The sequence below is a fragment of the Macaca mulatta genome, chromosome 15, assembly GCF_049350105.2.
Source record: "Macaca mulatta isolate MMU2019108-1 chromosome 15, T2T-MMU8v2.0, whole genome shotgun sequence".
Lineage (NCBI taxonomy): Eukaryota > Metazoa > Chordata > Mammalia > Primates > Cercopithecidae > Macaca > Macaca mulatta.
The window spans coordinates 100,673,278-100,689,777 of record NC_133420.1 but is presented as its reverse complement, the minus strand read 5'-3'; the positions used below and the strand labels follow the sequence as shown (position 1 = coordinate 100,689,777).

General features: G+C 43.0%; 1 protein-coding gene across 2 annotated transcripts in view; it reads left to right on the top strand.

Annotated features, from left to right (window-relative positions):
- The first annotated feature begins 1,852 nt into the window (after positions 1-1,852).
- Positions 1,853-16,500, top strand: part of APBA1 (amyloid beta precursor protein binding family A member 1) — a 221,025-nt gene continuing 206,377 nt past the window's right edge. For both annotated transcript variants that reach the window (XM_015117867.3, XM_015117865.3), the window contains exon 1: positions 1,853-2,066. The gene's annotated coding sequence lies outside the window, so the exon portion shown is untranslated. The remainder of the gene's footprint in view (positions 2,067-16,500) is intronic.

Below are 16,500 nucleotides of genomic sequence, written 5' to 3'. Positions count from 1 at the left end.
CGTGCACCTTAGCGCCTTTGCAGTTGAGAATTTATCACAGTTGCACTTTGTCTGATTGTTTTATTTGTTTGTTTGTTTTTTGAGACGCCAAGGCTGGAGTGCAGTAGCGCGATCTCGGCTCACTGCAACCTCCACCTCCCGGTTTAAGCGATTCTCATGCCTCAGCTTCCCCAGCAGCTGGGATTACAGGCGTGCACCACCACGCCCGGCTAATTTTTGTATTTTTAGTAGAGACAGGGTTTCGCCATGTTGACCAGGCTGATCTCAAACTTTTGGCCTCAAGTGATCTGCCGTACTCGGCCTCCCAAAGTGCTGGGATTACAGGCGTGAGTCCCTGTGCCTGGCCAGTCTAATAGTTGAATACCTATTTCCTTCAGCCTACTGTGAGCTCTGGTGGAAAAGGACTATATCTGGCCCGTACATATGCCAAATAAGTATTCACTGGAAAAAAAAAAAGAGTAATGTCACAGGACAAGCATACATCTTCCTAGTATATAATCTTAAATTTTACTAAAAGATCTTTTTGAGAAGGTAGCTGTTTTATTAAAGAAAAAAAATTACGAAGTACAATGCAGAATTCATACGAATATTAAAGCTAAAACAAGACTTTCAGAATGCTTTAGGCTACACCCCCAGACTTCTCTGGAGACATTGTGCTTAAAATACTATGGAAACATGGTGTGGTAAAAGATGCATTTCCCAAGGGATCTGGATAACCAGCGCTTATCCTCATTTTACTGGAGGAGAATATATGTCTGGAGAGGGCTTTGCAAACTACTAGGCTTTGTGCGTTATAACATTATTATGAAAAATCTGTGTTTCTAAGACGGGGAATGATTTAGTTATTGCATTGCTAATTACAGGTGGGGCTAGCGCCAGAGCCCAGGCCTCTCGGGGCCTGTCTAGCCCACAGCTTTTCATTAATACACAGCACCTGCCACCTGGTCCCTGCTGCAAAGGGTGGCCTCTCGAGCTAGGAGCCATATCTAGGGCGGATAGCCTATGCTAGGCTCAAAGACACTCTTAAGTTCCGATCAACCAGAACTGAGGAGCGGGTAGGAAAACCAAGCCGAGCCTTCCCCGGCTTCACAATCCGCAGGCTCTCCGCTGTCCCTGGCCGGACTGGGCAGTTTCCCTGGAGAACTGCAGCCCGGCCCGCTTCGCTCAGGCCCAAACCCGCGCGGCTCTCCCCCTGGCGGGGAACTCGCAGCACTGCGGCGCATTCCGGAGACGCCGTCAATCTCCGGATTTGAAGCGCAGGCGGTATCTAAGGGGCCTGGGAAGCGGGAAAGCTCGGGAGTCACTCACGAGAGAACACCCTGCAGGAGTCGACCCAGCTGCCTGGCTTCGTGGTCCTGCAGCGTGGCCCGTTGCTTCGCAGAGAGGTTGGCCACAGCTCCTGGCTAGGAAACTGGGGACCCCTTGGTTTGCCACCGAGGAGGGTGGAGGTCCCCGTCAGTCCCCTCGGGGATGCAGCCGCATTTTCCCCTCCGTGCGTCTGGCCGGGAACCAGAGGATAGGGCTGTGGAACACAGGCAGGGCGGGCCCTTCGAAACCCGGACGCGAGGGGAGGCGAGAGGCGCCGGTGTCCCGCACGCCCACCGGCGCCGAGGCAGGGGAGCTGCGGCCAGCTGCCCACGGAGGACGCCGGCGGCGCCGCCGCCTCGGGCTCGCGGGCCGCGCGTGCACGCGAGTGGGCGTGGGAGGCAGGGGCGCTACTAGCAGGCGGCGTGCGCGCGCGCGCTCCCCCGCGCCCTCCCTCGCAGGCCCGCCCGGCCCCGGCGCGCGTCACGAGGGGAGAGCTAGAGAGCTGGAGGGCGGGAGGGAGGGTGGGGAAAGGGGGTGGGGCCGCGAGACCGGAGGGTTCCGAGCGGCGGCTGCAGAGCCGGAGCTGGGCGAGGGCGGCTGCGGTCCCGGCGGCGGCGGCGGCGGCGGCTGCGGCGGGAGAAGATGGTGGCGCTGGAGGTAGCAGCGGCTGGAGCGGAGCTTTATTCCCAGGCTTGGCACCAGCGCTGTCACTAGCGCCGCCTGCTCCCGCGGGCCCGCGGACCCAGCTGTCAGGCAAGGTACCACAGCCAGGGAGGGGTGGGTGAGAAGGGGTGCCCGGCGCTGATGCGGCCCCCGACTGAGCCCGGGTCCTAGCCAAAGGGCGCCCCCGGACGCGAGAGGGGCTGCCTGGAACAATAGTGCGGAGGAGCGGGGGCAGCAGGCGACATCCAGGGGGCAGTGCCTGGAACCATCAGCCAGCGAGGCGGGGTAAGGCGGCGTTGCGGGCGAGACGGCTGGGGTCCGGTGCCCGCTCAGATGCCAGGCTTCGGGCGCAGCAGGCGGGCCTGATGACAGTCATGGCAGGAGTGAGTGTGTGAGAGTGTGTGTGTAAAAGGTATAGCAGAGGGGATGGGGGTGGCGGACGGAGGTGTTGGGGGGTGACATTTCCAGGAATCCCCGCTAGGATCCCTCATCTCTCGGCTGACTCTCCTGGAGAAAGAATGTGATGATGGAAACGGTGAGGTGGGCAGGATGCACTTGGTGTGTGAAGTGTGGAGGGAGGCAGTGGGGTAGGGGCGGGTTTGTAAAATTCTGTGTATGTGTGTGTACGCGTTTGGTTGCATCCACGTTCCCCAAACAGCGCCCCAAACCCAGAGATCTGCCGCTGCCCTGACTTGATGTCACCGGCTGAGACTGTGGGGCAGTGTTTGTTATTTTGACCCTGCAACTCTGAGCACAGTCTCTGTTCTGCTCCTGCGTGTGGATGGCCCAGTGTAGGGATTCTCGCTTCCCCTTCCTCTGGCCTCATTACATGGGGATGTGGAAGTGAGCATGTTGCTTTGAGGCACATGGCAGGGAAATAGGATAACCGTTACGCGTTCTGGGCTTGCTGGTGTACCCGGTTTTGAAAGGGGCTTCCATCCTCTGATACTACTTCTCTGCTTAGCACCTGTTCCATAAGGGTCTTGTACTCCCTGACTCTGCAGTTTCTATTGTTTTTCTCTTGTCTGACCTGAAGGAGAATAGTGTTGAATGATAGATTCCTCTTCCTGTCCCCACAACTTTCAATGCTAGCTAGACCTTCTCCTTCCACATTTAAGCACTGAAAACCTTATGGCTAGAGGATGGATGGTCTTTGTATTGGTTCTTTTAGAATGAACTCTGGAGGTGTGTACGTATAGAGAGATGCGGCGGGGCGGGGGGCAGTCTTTAAAAAAGAAGAAAAATATCACACGGAGAAGTGTTTGGTGCCCACCTGGTCAGCGTCGCACAGCCAGGGCGTTTTCCTCAGGAAACAGGATACTTTATTTCTACTGCTGGTGACATCCACTCTCCCAGCTGTCACAATAGCTAGGTGGTGCCGTGTATCATTTGGAAACTGAAATCTCCCAAGACCCACAGTGATGGGGTCCCAGGTCAGTAAAGTCCCTGCTTTCCTACCTGATATAGCCCACTAGTAGGGAATTGGGAAAAATGTCAGGCTGGCAATACCTCACCCAGTGGGAACAAGGACACAGAAATGCATCGAGTCTATGGCTGTTTAATTGTCTCTGCGTGGTAAAGATAGGTGTGTGTAGGGTTGGGTAGAGATAGGCAGGGAGATGGCATATTCATGTGTATCCAGGGCAGTGTGATTCCTCCTCGCCTGTATTTCTCCTGCGGTATTCACAGGAATGAGTATCTCGACACTACTGTATTAAAATGTTGTATGTCTAGCTTAACCTGTTTAGGACATATTTTAGTCATAACACCTTAAATTCTACTGCATTGCTGTCGGAATCCAAACTGGCTGCACGGTTCTCTTCAAAAAGCCGGTAGCAGTCATGGCTACACAAGTAAATATACAACATGTTGGCACCAGAGGTTTCTTTTTCTTTTTTAAAATTTTTGTTTTGCATTCTTTTATGGGCAAAGGTTGCACGATATCGTTGTTTCATTGAAAATAATAAAACTAGGGCTATCCACATATGCTTTTTTTATTCCCATATATCTTATTTAATGATGTATAGACTAGGTGTTCTTGAAGCTGTCAATGTAAAGTAAATTTCCCCATGTTCTTCAAGTCAAGCCTTCTAAGATTTTAATATGAGGTTGGTTGTTGGCTCTCATCCAAGATTTAAGGATAGATTTGTAAAAATGAATTTTGAATCTTAGTTCTTTACTCTCTTATTTGTTATGCCAAATCCCTTTCTGAGAAAAGTACTTATGGAATTTAAAAGCCATTCTAAGAGGTTTTGGTTTTAAAAAAAAAAAGTCATCATCTTTTATATTTGCAAGTAAGACCAGGGATGTAAATGTCTTACAAGAACGTTTAATAATATGAGGAATTACCAGGTAAATACACTGTTTAGAGAAAGAGAAATTACACAGCAGCATAATCGATGACTCAGGAATCAGTGATTTCTTTTCTAACATAAACGTGATCATTTTTATTTTTATTTATCTTTTTGAGACAGGGTCTTCCTCTGTCGCCCAGGCTGGAGTGCAGTAGTGTGATCATAGCTCACTGCAGCCTCAAACTCCTGGCTCAAGCAATCCTCCTGCCTCAGCCTCCTGAATAACTGGGACAATAGGCACATGGCACCACACCCAGATATTTGTTTATTTTTTTCAGAGATAGAGTCTCGCTACGTTGCCCAGGTTGATAGTTTTAAAAATGCAATATCTGGCTTTTCTAAAGATTGGACTGGTATAAGGTTCATGAGACAGCTCTGGTAAATGGTTGTACCTTTTGCTGTGGCCTGCAGCAAGCCATTTTTTTGTGCATGGATGCCTTTCCTTCACTTAAAATAGCATCAGTGCTTTTCTCTACCATTATTGAGTCTCTTAAGGGTTTTTTTTGTTATTTGTTTTGTTTTTTGTTTTCATTTTGGTTGTTGTTATTGTTTGTTTGTTTCAGAAGACTTAGGAGTAAGAGATATTTGAAAATGACCTCTGGGTCCAAAAGGAATTAACTGTATGTAGTACCTTGGGGAGATAGGACTTTTACCCTACAAAGAAGAAGTAATTGTTGCTAAAACTGAGAGAATTTCAAGCAATGAAATCTGAAGTTAACTCTCTGGGTTACAATAGTTAATTTGCAAACATCTTGCCTCCTGTGTCTCAGACCCACTGTACCTAGGGGTATAGGGGACAGGGAATGTTGAGGAGGGTTGGAGATTCAAAGAACGCTAAGTCTTAGATCCTGCCCAGAGGTGAATCTTGGTCTAGAAGGAGAAAAGAGGAATATGTGTTACTAACTGTAAAAATAGTGAAAAAATGATTAAGTGCTGAAAAAGCAGTATTCCTGCAGGGCTGTGGGAATTCACAGGGTACAAAATGACTTCTGATGGAAGAATCAGGGAAGGTTACATGGGATATAGCATTTGAGCTGTGATTAAGGTGGCATTTGGGTTGGCAGAGAAGGAAGGGCATGCTTGGGGGAGGAACAGCGTAGCACAGGCCTGGCAGTGGAAGATGTATGCCTACACAGGGAACAAAAAAATGGTGTGCTTTGGCTGCAGCACTAGGAATGCCAAGAGATGTAATGAGGGATAAAGCAAGAAAGAGAGGTTTGTTCAAGGTGGTGGAGCAACTTGTACGCCAAGCTAAGGAGTGTGGATTTTGTTCAGTAAGGACTGGGGAGCTATAGAAGATTTGTGAGGAGAAAGATTGACAGTATCAGAACTGTGCTTTGGGGCAATAATTTTGTAGTATTATGTTGGATGGAATGACATGGGAAAAGACTGGCAGGAGGGAGACCAGATAGACCCTATTGTCAAAGTAGGGGAAAGATGGAAAGAGGCAGTGGGAGGGAAGAAGGGAACACACCTAAGAGGTGGTGTGCAAGAATTATCTGAGGAGCCTGAACAGTCACTGGAGAGTGGGAGGGAAAAGGGAGGCCAAAGATCATTGTCAGGCTTAGCTGAGAGAGCAGTTGGGTCATTTTCAGAAAGAAGATATAACAGAGGATAAGGAAGAGGAGAGAAATTTCTTTTTGAGCATGACAGGCTTATCCAAGTTAAGGGACTAGAATACAGAGGGAGGTTGGAGCTACAAAGAGATTTGTAAGTCATCTACTTAGGAGCGATTTTGATATCCCAGGAATCACTGATAAAGAAAATGAAGAAAGAAGCAGCAAAGGCAAGGATAGGATCCTTAAGGGATGTCTGTGTGTTGGAGGGGAAAGAGAAAGAAGAGGACAGGGACCATGTTAAATAAGGGCAGTTGGAGAAAAATGATGGAAGTAGAGTGGTACAGTGTCATGGAAGCTGGCAGGGGTGAGGAGAGCCCCTGTCACTCACACAGCACACCCCATGGGTGAGGGTGCAACCAAGACAAAGCCATTGGATTTGACTCTTGGCTTTCCTTGATTGTCTTTGTGGTAGGTGGAAGTGGCAGCCAGGGGCAAGGGTTGAAGGGAAGGGTGGGGGAAGGGAAATGGAAAGCAGTGAGAACAGACTTCATTTTCAATAAGTTGGGAGGTAAAGGAGAAGGAGAGAGAGTATGATATATCAAAACAATGGTGTAGTAGAGGGAAAGTGGTATTTTTAGTTTAGGAAGACTTGAGCCCACTTTATAAGCTGAGGAGTACAATCCATTGAGGAAAAAAGAGATTGAAAATGTAAGGGAGAGGCTCAGTTGAGGGAATTAAGTCTTCAAGAAGATGGGAGGATACTAGATGAAAGCAAAGGAAGGATTCTTTTGAGACAGAAGCATAGGAATTTCGAGGTGAAAAGAAAGGAATTTGGCCACAGTCTTTTAAGTAAAGTCAAAAGAGAGATGGGCAGGTTGAAGCCAGGAGTAGAATGACAAAGACTTGTGGGCATTGTGGAAACAGAGCAGTGAGTCAATTAGGAGTGAATAAAAGATCATTACTCAACCATGAGGACCTCATGTGTTTGAAAAGCATGAATTTGTAGTGAAACCAGTTAACGCTATATAACTGGAGTTTGACAACTACTTAAGTAATTTTTGTATAGTGAGCATTTGTGGTTCTTCATTCCCTTAAATGCAGTAAAAAAGAGTAGAATGTTTACCTTTAAAATTATCTGAATAAAAGACTCCACTTGTATTTCTTGTAAATATTCTCTCTCAGAGATCTGAGCTAAATTTTAAGAAGTTTATAGTAAAACGATGGGGAAAAATGTAAGTTGTTTTTTAAAGGATGAGCTTTTTCTATCTATAATGGTAGAATATTATTTTACTTTACATGTAAAGTCAGTTTTCAAAAGAAAAATCAAATATAGCACCTCACCCAACACCATACCCATCATATGCGTTCAATATACATATGTCACATGAATACATGAATAAACTTTTTTTTAAGTAAGCTAGCTACACTATCTAAAATTTTAAATTTCAGGATTTCATTCTTATACAATGGACATTGAATGAGTTGCATTTTGTGGCCTGTACAAATTTATGATAGAATTAAAACTATTTATTCATACCTGATATGTACATTGAAGCTTTATTTTAAAAAACTCCACATTTTTCACAAAATAATTGTGACCCCTTTAGATCCTTGAGTTATGGGATTATGTCATGATTCCAGGTGAGTTTATGGAACTTCAACTGTAATGAGTGGTGGGTTTTGAGGTTTTAATGATGAAATGTATTCATTCCTTCAACATATTCTCATTGAACACTTTCTCTGGGCCAGAAACTATTCTAGGTGCAAGGAATATAGAGGAGGGGGGGACATGTCCTTAATATTACAGAGCTTTTAGTGGAAAGAGGTTAAAAATAAGTAAATAAGCAATTACATAATATGCCAGGTGGTAAGTGCTGTGATGAAGAATAAAACAGAGAGAGCAATAGACTGACAATAGTGGGTAGGGGATGATGTTATTTTATATAGGATGGTCAGGAAAAACCTTAAGCAGAAGAGCTTAAAGATGTGAAGTAGTAAGCCCTGAAGATATTTGGGGAAGGGCTTTCTAGGCAGAGAGGATATCAAAAATGAAAAGACTGGATAGGAACATGTTTGGCATCCTCAAGGGACAGCAGGGAAACCTTCTTGGTTTCCTCAGTTTACCCAGACATGGTATCACTCCTGATAGATGGAGCAGTCATTTAGGGAATTCACAATAAAATGCTTTGCCTTTCATTTTGAATTGGTTGCCCATAAGGCTGTATTACCATCTACTGTATTTGGGCTGACCTATGAATCAGTGTTGGGTTTATAAAAAGATGAATGTCCTCAATCAAATATATTTAAGTTAGAAAACAATCATCCCTGTAATCCCAGCGCTGTGGGAGACTGAGACAGGCAGATCACTTGAGGTCAGGAGTTTGAGACCAGCCTGGCCAACATGGTGAAACCCTGTCTCTACTAAAAATATGAGAATTAACCAGGCATGGTGGCGCATGCCTGTAGTCCCAGCTATTTGGGAGGCTGAGGCAGGAGAATTGCTTGAACCCAGGAGGCGGAGGTTGCAGTGAGCCGAAATCACGTCAGAAAACAAAGCGTGATTCTGTCTGGGTAGTGATGAAATACTAGTCAGTTGGAAGTAGTTCTGCTCCTTGGAACTTATGTCTCTTCTGTGGTCTGAATCTTCTTTAAATATTGCTTTCTTTTCTTCCTCCTTGTTTCGTGTTCCATTCTCAAGTGTAAGGTCCTTGAGGCTAGAACTTTGTTTTGTTCATTTGGGTATACTCTATAACACAGAATGACTCTCTGCGTTAGTAAGGGATTATCAAATACAGAGAGGAATTGATGAGATTTCCAAAGATTTAAGTAACTCAGGTGTAAAGAATGAGGGTAAAGCTCGTTTACTTTGATTTCTGCAGATAGGTAGCTGTTTTTCAGAGGACACAGAATTGCCACATGATGCTAAAGCAGTTTATGCATGCAGACCCTGAAATGAGGACTTGAGTTCACAGTAGTTTATTTGAGAGACAACCTCAAGAAGCACAAGTGAGAGGATGGAGAAAACGAGACAGGAGAGGGAAGAAAGCCCATTAAGAGGTGAATTAATGAGCAGGTTACCACTGTGGGCAGCTGAGGCTTGGCTCTGCTGGCATCATGTAGACTGCACATTAGGATTGTCCACCAAGCAGTGGAGAAACTGGGGTATTTATCCACCATTTCCCTAGAGATACTTAATCTTCAGTACTTTAGGGCTGCTAATATTAGCCTGAGCAAGCTCCAGGGACACCAAAGAAAGCCCTTGAGCAGAGAAGCAGAGAGGCAGAGCCAGGTGGAAGTGGGAAACTGTCAGTGTATGTGGAGACTGTTGATATAGCTGTAGCTGAACTCGGAAGTGGACATGGGACCCCTGTTTGACACAGCACAGAGGTATCATAAAGAATTTTTAACAGATAATAATTGGTTTGATGGCAGTTATTTTAATTTAAGGATTTTTAATGTACTGCGACAACTGCCTACAGTTCTGTTCACTCACAAGCCAACTATTGGCCACCCTCAGTTATCTGAGATGCACAGTACCATATATGTTCATGTGTAAGGTACCCTCTGTTGTAGGGTGGCCCTCAATTTCCCAACCAGAGTGTTTTTAAGGAGGCTTCATGTCAACTTGAATATGCATGTTCTAGGAATATAGGCAGAGTGAAGTATTTATTTATGCTTAAGTTATTAAGTTTACTTTCATATAATTAAAATCACATTATATAAAATTAATAATTTAGAAATATGACATCCTTCCATTCTCACATTTTATGAAATCATTTTTTCAAATACTTCACAAACTTTTTTGACTTTAGAGTCTTTGTCATGATTAGGTCACTTTTGTCATGTTCATTTCTATCTAACTTTTTTGAGATATAGTACTTCTTGAGTTTCTGTTATGATGCTACTACCACAGACTTTACTCCAAACCTTGTGTGTTCATTCATTTAACGTAAGAACATTTGTTTTATCTTTTCTTCCTATAGGAGTATATTTATGATCTCTGCAACCCAGCACTTCTATATGTCTTGTATAAAGACATTCAAAACAAGCAATTGTAAAGCTCCTCCCCAGGAATATTTACTTAAATTGGTGTTAAAATCATGGTCTCCTTTACTCTTTATTCATTCAGTCATTTATCTTATTTCAATCGCATAGCCTTCAGAAATATCCCTATCTTGTGTTGATTGAGTTTATTTCTGGCTATCTTCTCCAAATAGTTCTTAAGTAACCTCTGAAACACACACCTCCTTTTCATGAAATCTGCAGTCTTACCAGGTAATGTGTTTTTGACATGGTTTCTCTCTTTAAAATCAGTTGCCATCACATCCAGCTATTACTGAATTACATGACTTTCAGTTTCTGTTATCTTGGAGGTAACAGGGTTTTCGGCATTCAGAAGAAGGTAATTAAGAGAATACCCCACAATATGGGAGACTTTGTAAGCATTTATACATAAGGCAACTTTCTGTTTTCTGAAATACACTTTTTGGAGGACAGAATCTCATCTTTTTGCATATGTAAAGTAATCGCAGGAGGTTGTCAAGGTATGGTGGCAAAGCCAATCCCTGCCCACTAAGTTTCCTTTTCAACCTCCTCTTCTGTTCCATGTGGATTACTTAGTATACAATCAGTGTGAAAAATACAGCAAATACAGCAATGATTTATTTCCTAAAGGAATTAATTGGTCACCATTCCAAATAATATAATCATTATGTTTCTGACTGTTGATAAATTTTGTATTTCAAGATCAATTCTGTATTTATTAACAGGCACACTATTTTAAAGAAGAAGTATAATTGACAAGATATGCATAAATTCCTTTTTCTTGTAAATCGTAGCATATTTTAAAAGCAAAGGAGGAGCTTAGAGTTATTTAAGGAAATTCCACTTAACAAGAATACCCCCTAAATTGGCTATTCAGTGAATTTGGACTTTTATACTGGACTTTACTAAAGTGGGTAACATTCTATTACAGTGGCTTTTACACATTTTTGGCCATGATTCCTGGTAAGAATACAATTTAGATGATAGGCTAGCAACATAGATGAATGTGTGTAAACACACACACACATTGCTGAAACAAGTTTCACTCAGCAATACTTGTCCTTTATTATGTGTAATCCACTCTGATACTTTCTATTCTATTCTCTTCTGTTCTGTATGTTTGCCAACCCACTGAACTAATCTCTGCGTTAGTGAACCCTAATATGCAGTTTAGAAAACACTGCTCTATTGCATTACATTTATCAGAAAAGTGCTTATTTTCTTATAGTATGAAATAATTTTATGTCAAAAGTTGTTTTTTCCTTTTTTTGAATTGTTAGCATATTTGGATATTTGGTGGTAAGGACATATGATGCAGTAATCACAGAGAGAAACTTTATTTTTGAGTAGACATTTTATTTCCAAAAGAAGAAATTATATTAGTGTGGAAAAGGGAAAGTGGAGTAGGAAGAATAGATTGGTTCTTAGATCTGTGGGCTGTGGGGACCATGTCAAGTCACTGAGCCACAACATCCTTGCTGAGCTGGTTCCTCACGGTTCTTTCCTGTCCTTCTCTCTTCCTGCCTTTCTTCCTAGCTGCTGTCTCTTAGCTTCTAGAGTTCTGGATGTTTAGTTAATTACTTAATTCTAAATTTTAACCTAATATATTTCTTCCCAGATGTGAAAATAGGTTCTACGCCCACTTCCCTTCCAAATAACTTGAATATATAAGAATCGTTTTTCCCTGAGCTGTGGAAGAGTTCTGTCCTAAAGGAGCTAGAATTTGTTCTACAGATGAAATGCTTCCATAGTGTTAGGTCATATGAAAGCCTAACCTAATCTTATGTTCAGGTATGATTATATTCTTTATGGCAGTCTAGTTTTCTAAAGTACACATAAATTCCTTTTTTAAAAGCTCAGCAGATTCCCCATCTAGTGACTAAAAACAAGTTAGAAAGTGTCAGGCATTGTGCTAAGTACTGTACACAACTAACTCATTTACTTCTCATAATGACCTAATTTACTCTTCATAACCACATCAAGAGAGAACTTATATTGCAGATAGGAGTTTGAGACTCCCAGAGGTTCCTCAGTGGCTACAAGACAGGACGAAGGGGGTTTGCCTCAGGTCTGGGCATAGGAATGGGCCCCAGACAGTTGCTGGTCCTGGAGTCTTTTCTGTCCTCTGGACCCAGCAGTACCTTCCCATCCCCACTGCACCATCTTGACTCTTGTTTATGATGCCTTCATCCTACTTGGGATGTGTGTGTGTGTGTGTGTGTGTGTGTGTGTGTGTGTGTGTGTGTGTTACTGTTTGTCTTAGTCCATTCAGTGTTGCTATAACAGAGTACCTGAGGCTGGGTAACTTACAAAGAAAAGAAGTTTATTTGGCTCACAATTCTGGTGGCTGGAAAGTTTTAAGACCAGGCAGCTACATCTGGTGAGGGCCTCATGCTGCTTCCACTCATAGTGGAAAGTGGAAAGAGAGCAAGTGTGTGCAAAGAGATAACATGGTGAAAGAGGAAACAAGAGAGAAAAACCAAGGAAGCCAGATTCTTTTTAACAATCCGCTGTCTAGGGAACAATTCCATTCTTGTAAGAGTGAGAACTCACTCATCACTGCAGGAGGACATTAATCTATTCATGAGCGATCCACCCCCCATGACCCATGCACCTCCCAATACTGCTACATTGGGGATTAAATTTCAACACGAATCTTGGTGGGGATGAACCACATTCAAACCGTAGCACTGTTGCACTGACATCTCTCCATTCTTGGCCCTGTGGGGTGGCAAGGACTCAGAACGAGTTGGAATAAAGTGCTGCCATAATTAGCCATCAACAGTGAACAAGTCTCCAGGTTGGTCTGAGCCTCAGCTTCTCCAGCTACAAAAGGGAGAATGATGAAACCTTCCCTTCCCATCTCTTCCTGTACAGGGTCACTGGGGACAAATGAAATATGAAAGACTACAGAAAAGTAAGGTAGATGTCTCACTTCCTTTGTCATGACATTGAATGGAAGTGATTCCCTACCTAATTCTAATCGCTAGTGTCTCTTTCCTCTAAACCAGAAGTTGACAAACTTTCTCTGTTTAGGGCTAAGTAGTAAATAGGTTTTGTGGGCCATATGGTCTTTGCCACAATTTCTCCACTCTGCCCTTGTAGTGCAAAAGCAACTGTAGACAATATGTAAACCAATTAGTGTGACTGTATTTCAATCAAAGTTTGTTTATGGATGCTGAAATTCAAATTTCACATCATTTTTGCTTCACAAAATGTTGATTTCTTATTTAATTATTTTTCAATCATCTAAAAACATAAAAACCATTCTCAGCTCCCAGGCAGTACAAAAACAGGCAGTGGGATGGATTTGTCCCACGGACCTCAGTTTGCTGACCCCTGATCTAAACTCTCACAGTGCTTTGTACCACTCTGGATTCCAGCAGCTCATGCTCATCTTTTCCATCTCTCTTGTCCTTTCAAAATATGCACCCACCCACACACTCATATTTTCATCTCCCTTAACACTGAGAAAGATAATAGCATATGTATAGTATGCCCCCCACATGTATATTCTATATGCCCAAGAAATATTTATTGAATAAATCAGGATTAAAAATCTGTTGCTTTTGTATGTATCCTGTTTTTTCATCTTTAAAGGAAATTCCACCTATTCTCTAGTAAACCTTTGGGAATGATTGAGTTAAGATTTTGTGATTAAATGTAAGGCTTTGAGATTCTTGCCTGAAAGTATTTCCCCCCTCTGCTATTAACCATAAAAGGAAAAGAATGTCAGGGAGGACAGAGGGGAAAAGCAAACAGACAAACAAAACCAACATTTCAGCATGAAAAGCGCTTGTTAGAGGATAACTAAAGTGGCCAGATGTTTAGCTTTGCTCCCTTGGGTATCCTGTCACTATAGGGAACTCTGAACTGGCTGAAGTGTTTCATGCCTCAGCTACCAGCAGCCCTTGGTGATGTGCTTCCCCCAGAATTTAACATGGGGACCAGAACTCCATGCATTTGACTATAAATAAAGAGGACCTCATAGAATGTACTTTATCTTTGTATTTCCTTACCATGTATTGAGGAATCATGCACATCTATCTAAGAGCAAAGCCTTGAACATACCTCCTGTTTTTCTTCTTAATAAGTATAGACTTGGAAGTGGAATTATTAGAAAATATATAAATTAACATTTTTCTTCTCAAAATGGACAGAAACTGGATGCTGGAATTATGGCAGGGGTGTGTTATTCCACATAGTCTATGCTGAATAGGTTACTCTATAATAAGGATTGTGCATATGTGTGTGCACGTGGATATGTAGTTAAGGGGTGGGAAGAAATAAATATATTAGAAGCTTGGGACCAAAATCACTAATGGTATCTACTCCTTATTAAAATGTGTTAAGGAAAGGAACAATTAAGTCAGCTTTCAGTTAAGTGCTTAAGTATTTTAGCCTGCCAAAATATATAAATTTTCCATAATCTGGAAGAGAGATTCATGACACATGTAAAATAAATGATAAGGTGTCCTTTGACTTGGCATAAATTGTTACTGCTATGGTAGATGATGTCTAGTCCTGAAGATAGAATGTTAAGCCAGTGTTAAAAGTGCATATTATTATACATTTAAGTCATGTGAGGTATTTGAAACCTGCTTGGGGAAGAGTGGAGGATGAGAGACTCAGGATTTTGTTTGCTATTATGTCTAAGCTGCTCCCTGTGAAACACAACATGGTACTTACTGGCAGTGCAAAGACTGCTTTCAAAATTACATTTAGTGGATGGATGCAGAGGGGATGGGGTGATGCAGGGAGGGCAGGCTTAGAGAGGACTGCATGGTGATGGGTAGGCAATTATCCACCTGTCTGCAGCTTCTTATGTGGAATGAGGCTCCCCTTGATGAAGTAAAGAGAATGTGCATACGAAGGTGGATGATTCAGGTGTCATTTATTATGATATCTGCACAGTGAATCTTTTAATCTTTCTGAGTTTAATTTTTCCCTCTCCTATCACATCTCCTGCTTCTCCCACTTGGGAAATTACAGTGTTTACATCTTGTTGTTTGTGTTGATCACTCCCTCCCCTGCTGGAGTTTTTCAGCACAGTCTGCTTATTCTTGATTGTCTTTTCATATGTAGGACTGTGACACTGAAGCTGGCCAGAAGGTCTGTATAAGTTGGTGTGGTTTGCAGATGTCTTAGGTCAGAATCCTCAGATGCAGACACCAAGAAGAGGGTTTGTGTGTATGTGTGCTACTGTGTTAAGGAGATGCTCTCAGGAAAAACTGGGAAGGGAAGGGGAAGAAGTCAAGTAAAGGTATGCTCTCATTCAAACAAAGTACTGCAGAGAGTGGCTTCAGCCTGATCCTGTGTGGGGCGGGGGAGCTCTGGAGTGTAAGTCAGCCTCAGGGTTGTCCCCGCCTGAATCTATGGGATTGGTGTTTCGTACTCCATACCTGTCAGTCTTCAGTTAAGAGAGGGGGTCTGTGGTGGGGGCACATAAATTCTCAGGTATTTCTGGCTCTTGACATGAAAGGGTGAAGCAAGTGCAGCCCTCCCAAAAAGAGCCATAGGTGCTGGATGTTGGGTGGGAAAGCACATTGAAAGTGAGGACTTGAGGACAGGTGCATTGGCTCACGCCTGTAATCCTAGCACTTTAGGAGGCCAAGGCGGGCGGATCACCTGAGATCAGGAGTTTGAAACCAACTTGGCCAACATGGTGAAACCCTGTCTTAACTAAAAAAAAAAAAAAAAAAAAAAAAAAAAAAAAATACAAAAATTAACTGGGCGTGGTGATGCACACCTGTAATCCCAGCTACTCAGGAGGCTGAGGTAGGAGAATTGCTTGAACCCAGGAGGTGGAGGTTGCAGTGAGCCAAGATCGTAGCAGCCTGGGTAACAAAGCAAGTCTCTGTCAAAAGAAAAAAAGAAAAGAAAGAAAATAAAAGAGAAGAGAAGAGAAAAGAGAAAGAAAGGACTTGAGTAGGACAACATTGTCCATCAGCAGGCCTCTCTATAGGGTAACCAAGGGAGCTGTTAGGTTGTTCCACTGGGAATCTCCACATGCCAGTCTTTTTCCTGAGAAGTAGCTGCTGGCTCCTAGTGATACACGTGTGTGGTGTGGAGCAGAGGGCTGGGGATCCAGCTGTTCTGCATCGGTGAACCTCTCGTTTCCAGAGCCTTCTCCACCCCATCCTTTGGTAGGCCTGCATCGCTGGCGTTCTACAGCTCAGTCATCTCAAAGAAAATGTGTTAGAATCTTTTGTTTGTGAATATTCCCTGTTCCATTCTCTGTGGAGTTATACCTGATGTATACCTTTATACTCATTTAAGTGGGGTCTTCAGAGGAAAAGATTAAAAATATGTAATTGGTGATATTAAGGTGGTAAATTTGTTACCTTAAACTGGGAGTCACCCAAAATAAAAGCTAGAGTAGAATCTAAAGTAAAGCTAAAGTAGTAAAATGTTTAAATATATATGTATACACACATGCATATATATGTAAGTATCTGTATTCCTATAATTTCATAAAAATAGGCTTAATAGTTGGTATTTAGCCCATCTAAGTATTATCTAGCAAAGTGCTGTATTAGTCAAAATGAATAGTTTCACTCTGTTGTGATCAT